This window comes from Garra rufa, chromosome 8 (genome assembly GCF_049309525.1).
Source record: "Garra rufa chromosome 8, GarRuf1.0, whole genome shotgun sequence".
NCBI lineage: Eukaryota > Metazoa > Chordata > Actinopteri > Cypriniformes > Cyprinidae > Garra > Garra rufa.
In genome coordinates this window covers 621,579-637,862 of record NC_133368.1, presented here as the reverse complement: position 1 = coordinate 637,862, position 16,284 = coordinate 621,579, and the positions used below count along the sequence as shown (strand labels likewise).

Sequence of the window (16,284 nt, the reverse complement as noted above, 5' to 3'; positions counted from 1 at the left end):
CATATTTGTTTAATTTTATTTCTTAACACAACTTTGACTTATCAATTTATTTTTAATTCCCTCACACTCCCCCAATTGTTTCATTTTTCAACAGATATTCAGTTCACATGGAGACCATGGTCTTCTTCACCAATTTTATCCCAAGAACAGGCAACTAGAATAAAAAAATATATATATTTTACATGAGTCTTCACATAAAAAACAGCTTCCATTGTTAATCACAAGGATCTTTTATAAATGCAGCACTCCCTCTAAATTTAAACCAGTTAATGATCTTCCATTTTCTTTTAATGACTTCTATAATTACAATTAGAGAAGCCTTTTTACTCCTCATCAAAGTGGCTTCCGTAAAGGTATAACTACAATGGATTCAATATTATGCTTGCAATCAGAAATGCTATAAAAAAGGCACAGATAAATAAAGTAGTAGTACTGGTAGTTGCCGTTTTTATTGATGTGGAAAAAGCATTTGACGTGGAAAGAAGGACTACTAATAAAACTCAAGATTTGACGGAAGAATTTACAACTGGGTGTTGAATTTTTTTTTTATTTGAGAGAAAAATGAAAAAAACACCTTGTTCTACTGTCTATTGGCTGGGATCATTTAGAGACCCTTTGAAGCGGCATTTTGGATGTTTAAACTCTCAAGCACCATTGAAGTCCACATTATGGAGAAAAATCCTTAAATCTTTTTCTCAAAAAACAATGTCTTTATAACTGAAGAAAGAAAGACATGAACATCTTGGTACATTATCTGTAAATTTTGTTTCAGGAAGTAAACTTCTCCTTGTTTCGGAGTCACACTTGTGCTCTTCGCGGTCAGAAAGTGACCGGACACCTGTAACGAATCTTGTAATTTTTTTCAGTAAAACCATTCGAATTCATTTTTGTTTAATAATATTTTTTATTTTGCATTTTGAGAGGGTTTTGTGGTAATAATTAATATTTATGCTGTAATTAATATCCTTTTTTTTTGCCATTGAGAATAATTAAAATTATTTATTTTTTAAATATATTTTACATGTTCTCAAAATTTGCTGTGTTACAGTTGGATGTGTGAGAAAGAGACAGAAAAATTCTCAAAATTTTTGTATTTTTGTCGATTTCCCATTCATTTCCTGTGGCCGGTCATTTTTGACCAGTTGAGTTGTTTTTTTTTTTGGAATCGTGCCCTCATTTTTTATATGTGTTCACATTCCAAATGCCATAAAAGTCACTGAATTTGGTACCGTTCTGATGACGCTGTGATTTTTTGAAAAATTCTAAACCGAAAATGTTTTGGTCAAAAGTGACCGAAGAGAGATGTGTATATTAGTCCTGTCAAACGATTAATGGAGATTAATCGCATCCGAAATAAAAGTTGTTTACATAATATATGTGTCTGTACTGTGTATATTTAATATGTATATATAAATACACACATATGCATGGATGTATTTAGGAAAATTTAATTATTGAATAAAAATGTATTTCAAAATAAATATGGAAAATATTCTCAAAATATATACTGTATGTGTGTATTTATATATACATATTAAATATACACAGTACACACACATATATTACATAAACAATAACTTTTATTTTGGATGCGATTAATCGTTTGACAGCACTAGTGTATAGTAATGTGTGTGTGTGTGTGTGTGTGAATGGGTGTGTTTTAGAGTGTCACCCCTTCACTGCTGTGTACTTTGTTTTCAGCATTGTGGAGGATTTGTAGATTGTACACACAAAAATGCTCTGAATATTTGTATTTTTGTCGATTTCCCATTCATTTCCTATGGTCGGTCATTTTAGACCCAAGAGCACAAGTGTGACTATTTTTTTTACGACCTCTTAGCCTGCTTGAATCATGCCCTCAATTTTTTTTTTTGTGTTGACATTCCAAATGGCATAAAAGTCACAGAGTTTCATATCATTCCAAATAAGCTGTGTTTTAAAAAAATTCAAAACAGAAAGTGACCAAAGCGCTCTAGAGGGTTAAGGTAAGTAGGATTATTTTTTGATTTGTGTCAAACCCTTTCTGTAGCCCTGAGTTTAGTACTATGTTCACAGAGAACATCAGAGAGCCAAGGGGCAGAAGGGGTGGAAAGAGCTAGCCTGGAAGACAAGGGGCAGACAGTAGGTATGTTTACATGGACACTTTTTGCTTTGATTGGAATGAATTCATTCTGATTGATAAATCCCAATGTAGTGTTTACATAAATGCTAAATAAAGTGATGGTGTTGATATGGGTGTTTATATTTCAATGTGACCTGTGTCTGAAGCCTACACACAAAAACGATAATATCTACAAGAAATAGGTGCTCGCCTCAGGTTGAAGACGCCTCACTTCATATCACATGGGTTGTTTGAACTCATTTCTATAAGAACCCTACTCTCATTGGACACTGGATGCTGCCCGATGTGTTTCTCCTTTCACCACATTGGTATGTGCGGAGGTAGTGCTGCCCTATTGTGTATTAAAGGCCCTTGGCCCGATGCGTACTACTTCTGCCACACTGGAGTCTGCATTGCCCTTTTTGGGTATCAAAGGCCTTACGACTCCTGAAATCCATAAAATCAGCAGCCTAGGTCATTAGACCTCTTTCTTTGCCCCTGTAATATCTCTCTGAATATTGCATGAGCATGGCAGTGCTCCCCTCACTAAGTCAGGGTCATCTGAGCACGCTGGTCTTGGGCAGAAAAGATAGCTCCTTCTCTCCATAGATGGCTAGGCATCTATCCTGTGGCTGCTGAATGCTAGCCCGGTTTCTGGGACTGAGGTTTTGTTGCAGCCTCATTGGATTAATTGGCCGCTTGCTACTGCCCAATGTGTTTGGGTCTCTGCCACATCAGCACTGGCCATTGGTCTCTTGCCGTTCCAAAGACAGCAGCTGAGGCCATTAAGCCTGTCTCTGCCCCTGTATTGTCTCTCCTGACATTGCATGAGTTTGGCAATGCTCCCTTCATTGAGGATCTCTTGTGAGCATGCCCCTATGGCTCTGGCTATTCTGGGTTGTTTCCCCTGGTAGAATGATAATAAATTGGCCTATTTCATTCCTCTTATGGGATGAGGGTCTCTTGTGAGCATGCTGTTCCCTGTCAAGCATTTAGATCCCTCTTATTCTTGAGAGTTGAATTCCTCTGCTCCAGGGCATTCCACTCAGGCCGCTCAATAGCGAGCATTGCAGTGCTCCCCTCATGTCAAAGGGTTACTTCTGCACATTTCTGCTCTTTAAGAGCTTAGAACCTCCCTCTAATTGGGACTTGTGTTCTCTGGTTCTCAGAGCCTGTTTAGAATTTTGTGCGCACACATTCTAAGATCCTGTATAGTATGGGTTATGCTCTAGATTTCATTCCCATTTTTAGATTGGTTTAAAGCCCCGGTCACCTTGGGCCCCACTCCTCTCTGATACCTCTTGAGCATCTGCTTCCTAGAACTGGTCAAAGCACACCTAGGCTTGCCACCTTAGTAACAGTTTTCTTCTAAGATCCATGCTTATCGTAAGTACGCATGCAAGTCTCTGCACTTTTTGAAATCCTGTATTGTATGGGTTACGTGCTAGAAATCATTCCCATTCTTGAGATGGTTTAAAGCGGTGGCTACCTTGGACCCCACTCTACCTATGTTTGATTGAACAGGGTGCTGCTACCCATGTTCAATGAGTCGGTTCCTGAGGTTCCCCTGCATGACCTAGGCACTTAGTCTTATCCCCTTAAAGGAATCTGCAATGATTCTAAGCATTGAGCTCTACCCTGGATCCAGCTTTCTGACCCCTTGCAGATGTGGGATAACATCACTGACAGCCGACACTAACGTCTCAGGATCAATTCCCTTAAGTTTAAGGGAATTGGTACTTAGTGCTCACCTTTGTTGGCACGCACTCCCCTCAGCATGGCAGTGTGGGTTAACCATTCCCCACAAGCACCCCCTAGAGGACACAGTTCAATGTTCCCTCAAAAGGGAACATCTCAGGTTATGTATGTAACCATGGTTCCCTAAGATAGGGAACGAGACACTGCGTCCTCTAGACTTTTTGCCACGCTTCGGACATAAGCTTAAGATGAAGAAGCAAATGTGTTCTACCAGCACCCTTTTATACTATGGTTGCACTGGTAGTAACGCACCGGCAGTGACAAGCTGAGCCAGAAGTGACGTCATAGGCTGTCGTTGGCCAATGATATAGTCGTTTTTGTATGTAGGCTTCAGACACGGGTCATGCAGAATTTTAGAACAAACAAAACTCATTATTGACACTTTGGAAGTCTCCAAGCAAAACTAGAGAAGTACCATCCTCAGGAAAGGCAAAGAGCAGCATATCTAAGTAATCCAAGAAATTACCTTGGTGGTAGATAAATAACTAAAAGATGGATCTTAAAAGGCTCGGTAATAGTGTCTGAATGTGATTCAAAGTAGCTTTACTCAGAGAAGGTAAAGGAATAAATTCCCAATCATTAGCAATAAGTAGACCAGTTACCTCCACCTCTTCCACTCAAACGAGGAGTTTGGGAAAAGTATAAATTATGGAGCTGCAGGAGCAGCAGTGTCCTCATATTTCTATATATCTGAAACTCTTTTCACACTGTTGGCAGGTAAAAGGCTTCTTTCCAGGTTGAATTCTAGTGTGGTTTTCAAAGTGTTCTTTATTACTTAAACTCTTTCCACACTGAGGACAGCTATAATGCTTCAAAGTGCAAATTTCCATTGTGCCGTTTCTACACTGTTAGCGGCTCAAATAAATTCCAGGCCCTGTCTTTCGAGCCATTTTTCATGAGGAAGTGTTTTGAGTCTGTGAGCAACTACAAGGGTTCTCTCCAGTGTGACATCAAGTGTACCTATTAAGGATTTATTTTTGAGTGAAACATTTTCCACACTGTTGGCAGGTGCAAGAGTGATCTTCGGTGTAAATTCTCATGTGCCTGTTGAGGATTGCTTTACAAATAAGAAATTGTCCATACTGTTGGCAGGTTAAGGGATTTATTTAAGTGTGAACTCTCATGTGGGCTTTAAGGTTCCCAAGTTGAACAAAACTCTTTCCACACTGTTGGCATGTATAAGGCCTCTCTCCAGTGTGAATTCTCATGTGCCTGTCAATACTTCCTTTAAGAGTAAAACATTTTCCACACTGTTGGCAGGTGTAAGGGCTCTCCCCAGTGTGAGTTGTCATGTGGGCTTTAAGGTTTCCATGTTGGGCAAAACTCTTTCCACACTGAGGGCAGGTGTAAGGCTTCTCTCCAGTGTGAACAGTCATGTGCCAGTTAAGGCTTCCTTTTTGAGCAAAACTCTTTCCACACTGTTGGCAGGTATAAGGCTTCTCACCAGTGTGAATTCTCATGTGGATGTTAAAGCTTCCTTTATTAGAGAAACTTTTTCCACATTGTTGGCAGGGGAAGGGGCGCTCACTATTGTGTATTGTCATGTGGGCTTTAAGGTCTACATGCTGAGCAAAGGTTTCACCACACTGCTGGCATGTGAAAGGGTTCTCTCCATTGTGGACTCTCATGTGGCCTTTAAGGTTTACAAGTTGATCAAAACTCTCACCGCACTGAAGGCATGAGTAAGGGTTCTTTGTAGTGTGAATTCTCATGTGGACCCTAAGGTTTACATACTCAGCAAAACTCTCACCACACTGCTGACATGTGTAAGGCCTTTCTCCGGCGTGAATTCTCAAGTGCCTGTTAAGGCTTAATTTATGATTGAAACTTTGTCCACACTGTTGGCAGATAAAGGGGCTCTCTCTGGTGTGAATCCTCATGTGGTCTTTAAGGTGTCCATGTTGATAAACTCTTTCCACAATGAGAGCATGCGTAAGGCCTCTCTCCAGTGTGAATTCTTATATGCCTGTCAAGACTTATTTTACGAGCAAATCTTTTTCCACACTGTTGACAGGTGAAAGGGTTCTCCCCAGTGTGGATCCTCATGTGAACTTTAAGGTTTCCATGTTGATTAAATCTTTTTCCACACTGTTGGCATGTGTAGGGGTTCTCTCCAGTGTGAACCCTCATGTGAACTTTAAGGTTTCTATGATTAGCAAAACTCTTTCCACACTGTTTGCATGTGCAAGAGCTCTCACCAGTGTGAATTTTCATGTGGGCGTTAAGTTTTCCACGTTTAGCAAAACATTTTCCACACTCTCGACAGGTGAAAGACTTCTCTCCAGTGTGGAGACTTTCAGACTTCGAACATCTATAAGATTTTTCTTCTCCGGTTGTGAAATCATGATCATATTGATCTTTCTCTTCAATTTCCGTGAGTACTTCTTTCTCTTCTTTCATTGCCATTAGGTCTAAGGTGAAAAACACAAACAAATAAAAGTTATCCAAGTTTAATGGCACAATACAACAGACATCAAAAACCAACAAGAAGTATGCCAGACCCTGTACTAGAGGTGTTCAAACCTGCTCTGGAGGCCACTGTCCTACTTGACTGAAAGTTCTCAACTCTGGCCCTTGAAACCCCAACTTCTTCAGAGTTTAGCTCAAATCCTAATCTGACACACCTGTACATACTTATCAAGGTCTTCTGTATTATTTGAAAGCTAAAGGCAGGTGAGTTTTATCAAGGTTTCAGAAAAGAGGACCTTGAGGGCCAGAGACAGAAAATACTCCTCTCTTCACAATATTACTAGCTTTTTTTAGTTCAAGTCCCAGAAACCTTTAGGCACAGTTTGACCCAGGCGATATAGTTAATTAGAAACTAATCTCAATTAGCAATGCTAATAATTAATCACTGATCAATTCATTGACAAAATAATAGTAATCCAAAGAAACTAAAACTAGGTCAAAAAGGTGAATTATATTTTCTGCATGAGCCAGAACACCTCAGTCGCTCCTCTGCACCTGAGTCACACAATGGTGATCGTATTGGGACTGTTTCAGCTCGGTGGGGGCGGGGCCAAGGTAAGACGCTCATGTCAATCAACTGTGTGTTTCGTCACAACCACAAGAAGCTGAGAATGAGCTGATTTTAAAAAGGGGATATTACTTTTAAAGATTAAAAAATATTACATAATCAACAAACATTTAAAAGAAATCCAAAGTACTGTATGTTTAGTATGTTAAGCATGATAATTTCACATCCGAAATTTCAGGAAATGATAATTTGATGCAATAAAAAGTGAATGAAATACATGAATGAACATGACACATTTGTTTGTGAGTTGAGACATATATTATGTGCTAATCATATATTGAATGTATAGTACATCCAGAAACTTATCACCACTGTCATTCAATTATTAATTCATAATGTACAGTTCTCATATTTATTTACTTGCATTTGATCAACTCTATTTCATACATTACTTGGTGTTTGTAAAGCATCATAAATAAAGTTCAAATGTATGTCTCTAAATGCAATCACAAATAAATGCTCAGAAACAGCAATAAACGGAATTCAGTGGAATTTCCCTGAATTGAATTCCACTTCCTGTAATTCCAATTCAATTCCAACTCTGTTTCCTGTATTTGTTGTTGAATTCCAATTCCATTTCCTTCTTTGAATTGGAATTATTGAGTTCATTCCTGAATTGACCCCAACCCTGAGATATATATATATATATATATATATATATATATATATATATTTTTTTTTTTTACACTTGAAAAGAGGCTCTGAACTGCAGAAAAAAAGAAGAAAAAAAACCCCGGTAGCCCTCAGAACTTTAAAACACGTTTTACTCCATAGGATTAAAATGTAAAACAGATGCCAAATGTGAACACAGCCTTACAGCGCGCATTCATCAGTCTCTTTGATAGGATAAGAATTTACACAGCCAACTATAACCAATGTTTTATCAATATTTGCAAGTAACATTATCACTCTTTAAAGTAAAATGATCCCAAACATAACTATGGCATGCTCGCTTAATTTTATCAAATGTTCATAACTGCATGAATTCATTTTACAAGTCTACTAGCCTTTTATTTAGACTAAAAAACCTTTTCATTCAAGTAGATGCATCTTGCAGCATTAAAGCCGTGTTTCCCATTTATTAACTAAACTGTGGCAGCCCTCCACAGTCTATAACATGTCCTGCCACAGTTTCACAATAAACCAGAAATACACTGATATTCCTCTTTATTAAAGGTCTTTATCGTTGTGTTTTGTGTCATTGTTCTGGCAGTGTCCATCAAACAAACTAAGTGTAATATGGTTTAATCCACCCACTGGGAATGCATTGAACTCTGCTTTTGAATGTGCTGAGAGTTGATCACACATCTAAAACACTACAGGCATCAGTTATATTACATTAGCATCATTTTCTTAATAAGTTGACCTTATCTTACTTGATTTGTAATAAGACACTGTCATGTCTTTTTTTGCCAAACTACAAGTTGAACGGCAGTTTCCTCAAAAATAAAAGCTAATAGGTTTATCTCTTGCAAGCAAGTACTAAAATGATCAGATGTGCACAAATAAAATACTGTCCAAGCAGAGCAAGCTCATGTTTTTTGGAAGAAAAATGTAAATAATGGGGTGGGGGTTTATATGAATGTACTTCTGGAGGGCATTTTTCGCCTCTTGTCGCTGCTGTTAGAATAAACGAAAATTAGTTCTGAATGAATCTCTTCTCAAATTGTCCTTCCCTTATATTTAAAACTTTTTGACTTGAGGGCCACATCAGTTATTTTACATCAAGTGAGGGTCCACATAATTTATGTATTAAATGTAAGCTTTCAGGGATTTTTTCTAATTATTCTAAATTGATGCTCACTTCTGTACTGTATTTATACTTTTACATACATGTCAGTTCGATTTTTTGTACCCTCTACCTTTATTTCCTAAATATCTAAAAAAAAAAATAATAATAATATGAGCGCTTTGTGACAAAGATAAGTTGCATTGTGTACATGTCGATTGATGTAAGACACGTTATCATTTCAATCAGAAATAATGTCAAATGCAATTACAAGCATGTATTTATAATCCCCTCACTACAAAAAAAAGATAAATTTAGTAGAGTTCAAAACAGAAAAAGGAACAAAAATATACACTAGCAAGGTTTTTGAACAGTAAGATTTTTTTTTTAAAGAAGCCTGTATTAATTTCATACAGAAAAAAACAGTAAAGTTTTAGTAAATATATTTACACATATAGTTTATAAATGTGATTTCAAAGCATTTTTTTAGCCTTTGCTGTATTTTGTATCAAATAAATGCATGCTTGGTGAGCAGATAAAAGAAGATAATTCTTTAAACAACCATTAAAAATCTAACTGTTCACAAACATTTGTGACTCTGGAGCACAAAACCAGTCTTAAGTCGCTGGGGTATGTTTGTAGCAATAGCCAAAAATACATTGCATGGGTCAAAATTATAGATTTTTCTTTTATGCCAACAATCATTAGGAAATTAAGTAAAGATCATGTTCCATGAAGATTTTTTGGAAAATTCCTACTGTAAATACAGTGTTTCCCATTCATTAACTAGAGTATGGCGGTCCGCCACAGTCTAATCTGTCCCACTATACGGTTTCATAATAAACCGAACATATATTCATACTCGTCATTTTAACATAAAATGACTTTGCCAAAGCGATGGCACGAAACACAACGTTAAAGTGTCTGTCAAACGAACTCAGCGTAATTATGGCGTTATCCTCTCATCAAGTCTGTTTGCGCCGCTTGTTTCAAGGCGAAGCGCGCACTTCATTCAGGCGATCAACTCGTCATCTGCTGTTTGCTGCGTCTCAGAGTCAGAGCTTCTCAGTGCGTTTACGTGCAAGTTCTTAAACCGTTTCAACAAGCCGAGTTCTGTCGGCTTGTTGAAGTGCGCATGTGTGATGCGTGACAGGAACGCATTGTTAGCGCAGATTTGAGCAAACGCTTTGCAGTAAAGAAAGGCAGACTCTTTCATGACTCAGATAATTATAAAAAGTGTTCTCATCTCGTGCAGCAAAAGTAGAAGTGGTTCAGTCAAAACTGCATGAGACAATAATATGAGCTTGATATTTCAGGCTGACATGTTGCAAGCTTATTTAACATAACAACTGACAAACATATGGAATACTCAAAGTCAGATACGCATATTATTATATTTTGACGACACTAAAAGGAAACATGTATTTATCAATAAAGTCGTGTTTCATCTTTGTTTGTATTGTGATTAAAATGCAATGGTTGGTTCTTTGGTGTATTATTAAATATGTTTAGTTGTTGTAGTAGCAGCAACTGCAAAAACAGTTTATGGCTGGTAAATTTTCTCAAGTCACCAGCCATTGGCAGATGTGGCAAAAAGTTAGTTTTAGGCCCTGCTTGCAAGTATAGAAATGAGGACAAAAGTATTGTAATTTCCCTACTCTAGAATATGGTAAAATAATATACCTGTGAAATACTCATTTTATTTAATTTATTTTTATTTACTAATGACTAATTTATTTTACAGTGAAATTGTTTTACAATATATGGCTATTACTGTCATAGGAATAATAATATAAAATTGTTATTATTATTATATTCTAATTTGTTTGGCTTCCAAATTCACCAGTGTGAGTGTAATTAATGCTGCCTTCCAGGCAGGTTTTTGAGCTCGTAAATCACGACTTCAAATCACAACTTTGTATTAATAAAATTTATTATTTTCACGTTATTATTAATTTGTTTGCAACGTTATATTGTCCTAAAGTCTATTTTTTCACTGTCTACTACTTGCATAAACTTTAATTACAAGTCAATTCACCAGCTTTGCACACTGAACCTGTGTTGGAGTTCTTAATTTTGAACTCTCAAAGTGCACCAGATAGATGAATTTTACTTTAAAATATACAAAATTTTCTACCGGGGGGGGCATGCCCACGGACCCCCCTAGAGGGACTGACGTCCACCTACCACAGTCTCAAAAAATCCTGTGGGAAACACTGAAATATCAAAATGTAATTTTTGATTAGTGATATGCATTGTTAAGAACTTAATGTGGGCAACTTTAAAGGTGATTTTCTCAGTATTTAGATTTTTTGGCATCCTCAGATTCAAGATTTTCAAATAGATGCATCTCAACCAAATATTGTCCTATCCTAACAAACAATGCATCAGTAGAAAGCTTATTTATTGAGCTTTCATATTGATCTATACATCTCAGTTTTGTACAATTTAACCTTATGACTGGTTTTGTGGTCCAGGGTCACATATGACTGGTAGTGTAATTAAATTATAGTGGCATTCACTATAAACATTTATTATAAACACCCAGCCTAAATATTTAAAGTGTTGCTGGAAAATGCGCAATACAAAATCACTTGCCTTTCTCATTCGTCACCAATCTAAATGTGCACGCTTTGCGCTCGACTTTAACTGCTTTATATAAATAGCCTTGGAATATAAATTTCAGCATGTTTCAGATAGAAAACGTGATTTATATAATTTAAAAAAAGTACTATATATTAATTTATTAAAATAGGTATGGAAAACAAAAAAAAGCATTATATTTGCACGATAAAATGACCAATTATGTCCTTGCTTTAAACACTTGCATTTGTTCTCCTATTGGAAAGTCTACAGAGCATTTTAAGCATTTATAAAACTGTACCAGAGCTCAAGACATTTTTGAAAAACAAATGAACATTTTCACATTTTTAAAACGAGAAACTATTTACAAATGTGCCAGTTTTACACAAGGTGTATATTTCGACATTTTATTTGTTCAGCGAAGTGGGAAAATACCGTACTGAACTAAACAGCTGAGAAAGAGATGTGTGCCAGTATTGGGTGCATTTAAAGAGACAGCAGCATAATTGTATAAACACAATTATTTTACAATTAATTATTACATTCCTGCACCTGAATACTAGTGTTGCTGATGTTATTAGTAACTTTATGTTGTGTTCATCTACACTTGTCATTTGTGTAACTGTTCTTGTTTTATTACTGACTTTATTAGTTCAGTTAGTAGTTTTGGCTGTGGTCTAGAAGTACTTAAAGTAAGCTATAGCACATATTTATGCTTATTTTTATTAATTCCTGATATTTCCAATTAGTGCATTTTGTGTTTTTGCTCGCTCAAGTTCATTATTTTAATTGTAGACGCGCAGTACACGTTTATAATAGAAGTGACGCGGTAACACTTTCTATGAAGCCTGTATTTATAATACATTATAAGGGTATTCTTAAGGCATTATAATACATTAATAATACATTATAAAAAAAACTTATAATATGTTGTATCATCTTATGAGTATTCATAAGAACAGTCTTAATGTATTATAATGTTTTACTTATTTGTGGTTATAGCTTTTAAGAGTATGATTACCTCCTCCATAATTATAACATATTATAAGTCTCATATCTTGCCATCTTTCTCATGTCACTTTACTTAAAGCATACAAAGACCACTTATAAGTAATAATAATAATATTTCTCAAAGAGCCATAAGATCAGGTATTAGATGAGATAAATGTGTAATATGACACATTAGTATTAGCAGTTTGATTATTTTGATGGTACCCTTTAGACAGCTTTTTATAAGTAACTCTGCAACTGCATGTCAGCTAACAGTAATTTTTATGTAATAATTTTTAAATTAGTATGCAAAATATATGCTAACACTGTATTTTTGGCTCCCCAAATGACAAACTGATTATAAGTTACTTTTCAAGCATTTAAACCTTCTACTACCTAGCCTAACCTTAACCTAAGTCTACTAATACTCTAAGAAGTGTTAGTTGACATGTAGTTGAAAAGTTGCGTATAGTCAATAGACTAAGGGGACCATCAAAATAAAATATAATATAAATGAAAAAATAAATGTAATATGATATAGTCCATTGTAAATTAGGTAGAATAAATATGTGTGTTATAAATAATCATAATCTTAAAAGTTATAACCTCAAATACTCAAGTATTATAATGTATTATAATTGTTGTTATGAGTATTTATGAGATAATATAACATATTGTAAGGTTTATTATAATGCATTATGCATTCATTATAATGCCTTAGAAATACCCTCATAATGTATTATAAATAGGGGCTTCATAGAAAGTGTTACCAGTGACGCTATTGCATGAAGACCAACAGGAAGTCAGGATCTTCATTAGTATTTAGTATTTGTCTGGTCATGTGATCATGTTCAATAAAACGCTCATATGACGTTCTCCAAAAGCGTCTCTCATTTCTGTAGAGCTGGACATTTAGGGATCAAACCAGTGAAAATCAACCTGTTTGTTCCTCAGTATCTTTCTCAATCTTCACATCTTCTCTCTCCACTTTAATAAACATCATCTTTGTTTGATCCTCAGTAACTTCATGTTTCAGACTGAACACCTCTTCAATCCTGATGTCTTCAGTCTCCTCTTTAATAATCTCCATCTTCATTAACACAGAAAACAAAGACAAAAACACTCAAAACTAGCACTGCTACAGTCCTAAAACAATACGATTTAGCTATTTATGACCTTTATTTTGTATCTGATAGTTTGCTGACCACGTTTAACCGACTGTACTTTAATGAAAACATTTTCTATTGGTTAAAGTCGGAGTTTAAACAGCTCAGTTTGTCCGGAGCTAACTTAAACCCATGCTAATGATAAACTAACTCACCAACAATGAGACGCTACTTTTGTTTACGTTTGTGGATGCGCTTATTTATGTACAAAATATTATGTTTATCAATTTTAGATAACGCATTAATATGTTAAAGTCAGTTTTCAGTCGCTTGTAAAACTATAAAGTTGATTAAAAAGGGTTCCCCACAGTTTAAATGTTTTAAACACAAACCTTTCTTCAGTCGAATCACAACAGACGCAAGAGCAGCGCACACTCATGACGTCACCTCGGCAGCGCGCCAAAATAAAAGTCCTGTTCACACGCTGCTGTCTTTATTTACAGAACATTATATCATATAATTAAAGAGCTAGCGGAAACATACATTTTATTGTATGCGTGAAAACTTATTTTTTTTTATCAAATAAATGCATGCTTGGTGAGCAGTTGATAATTCTTAAAAAAAAAAAATCTTACTGTTCAAGAACATTTGACTGGTAGTGCAAGTAAAAAACAAACATTTATTTATTTATTAAATATTTAAAGTGAATCTGAAACTAGCGATGTGGATGCTGGAAAATGCGCAATACAAACGTGAAAATGTTGTACAATTGGATGCTGAAAATATTACAAAACTATTAAGAGTGTGAGATTTTGTTTAAAAACAAAAAAAACTATAATGTTCAGTTAAGGTCAAATTTTTATAGCATATATAAATTGAATTAAAATACAAATGTGATAAAGAATGCAGACGTCATTTTTCTTTTCAGTATTAAAATGTTTCATTCGAGTCTAAAAAAATCCTAACAAAGATAATGTCTTCAAATCATGATTGCTAAGATACCAAAGTGTTTATTGACACATAAATACATATTTCACGTAAAAACACTTTCCTGGGGTCTTTTTTTTTTTTTATAAAACTCTCCATAGATTTCATCCTAAAAGTGTTTGTACACACACAAAAGCTAGAACCTGCACAAAAATCCATTATAAATCCCTGTCAGAGGAAGATTGTGCGAATGTGCATCTCCATCCCGTCTCCTCCCCCAAATTTGCACTCCAAATAAACATGAGGCTACTTGCAGTTGAATTGCAAAGTGACTTTTTTTTCTATTTTGCTCTGTACAGAGAATTGTAATACTGAAGTGTTAAAGCCTATAACTTTATATGCTACCAGAAAAAACAGCAAAGCATAAAAACTATTGTCTTTAATTAGATTTAGGCATGCAAAAAAAAAATTTGTATTGTGCCACCCCTAACTTTTTTACTGGCCTCTTTCGGCCACCCTATGAAAAAAATCCTGGAGGCGCCACTGCTCAAAAAGTCTTACAGGTGGCCCATTGATGCTGATCATAATCAAATTACTTACATTGAACAATGACAGTGCAGATCTTTTGTCCGTGTATACATTGTTCATGAGACTGAAGGCAGTGCTGCACGGGATGGTTTGCATGCATCGTATAAGTGGTTTTAGGCTTTCAGGCTCACTGTCTGGGTGCTCAATGAAATCTCATCTCATACCATTAACTGCTTGCTCTTCACAAAGATTGAAACTCCTACACAGTCGTTTTACTTGCGCCTCACCATGCCGTATACCAAGTGTTGATGGCCAGTTGCCTGTGTCCAGAAAGCTAAGATCATGAAGCATTTCACCTTCTTCTCCAAGTTGTTGATTAGACTCTGTAGGAACTGCTTTGCATTGATTGGTGTGAGCTTTGCATTTGACTCCAGGGGAACTGATGCAAAATGTCCCAAAGCCTGTGCTGTCAGTGCTTTTTCATATTTCTCTCCTGGGGTGTCTTTAAATGATGCCAGCACTCTGCTGGTGCACTTTAGAAGATGGTCTGCTCTCAAGAGAGTGATTGAAGGAGCCTGGAAACAGGTTTGCAAGTTCAGAAAATGCATCGTACACGAGTCCAAGGTCACACAAAAAATCCTTGCTTTGCATACGTGGTGCCAGACCTCTGTAAATTTGTCTCTCTTTGCTGTTTCTCGTTTGGTCTTCTGCAGCATTTTCAAAATGCCTGTTAAGTGCTTCATACGACCTCCACACAGCCTTAACAGAACGGAAGCTGCTGGTCACCCATCGCGTACTTAAAACTCTGCCAATTTTCAAGACTTGAGAGCCCACTTCTTGCGCAGCTTCCTGTAGCTCCCGAGAATTTGTATTGGACTGACTGTAGATATTGTGGATCTTCTCCATGACCATGAATGCTTTCAAGTGGTTGACTGCCTGAACCTCATCCACAGCATCAGATACAGCCAGTTCCAAACGGTGGTTCATGCAGTGCCATGTAAAGAGGTTGGCACTGCATGATTTCAGATTTCTTGCCTAGCATGACACTAGCTCCATCAGAAACAAAAGAGACCCAGTTGTTTTGAAGCCACTCTTCACTGAAACCTGCAGTGTCCAAACAGTTAAGTAGAGCATCTTCTACATCCTCTGCCCTTTGGCTCTCCAGCTCAACCAGCCAGTATCTTGTTCCTCAAAGAGCCCAGAGATGTTGATCTGTTTGCATTTGAGGCCTGGATTTTAAAGTACACCCACTCATCAGATATGGACACACTTTTTTTCTGTAAGGATACCAGTTGACTTTGTTGACAGCACAACCTAGAAGTAAACGAATTAGCATCATCATAAAAGTTTTGTATCTATATTTGCAATAATATCTGCTGAATAGGGCCACAATGAACTCAAATGTTTTTAATAAACTGTTTACAATCCTCATACCATGGCTAACAAATTAATGAATAGCAGGTGAGAGTTATATTTATATAATTATATAATAGCAAGGGTCAAGAACCTAACTAATGCGAACACT

The 16,284-nt window shown here is 36.3% G+C and overlaps 1 pseudogene; it reads right to left on the bottom strand.

The window, feature by feature from the left end:
- Positions 1 to 439: 439 nt before the first annotated feature.
- On the bottom strand, positions 440 to 13,288 carry LOC141340374 (uncharacterized; annotated as a pseudogene).
- Between the last annotated feature and the right edge of the window lie 2,996 nt (positions 13,289 to 16,284).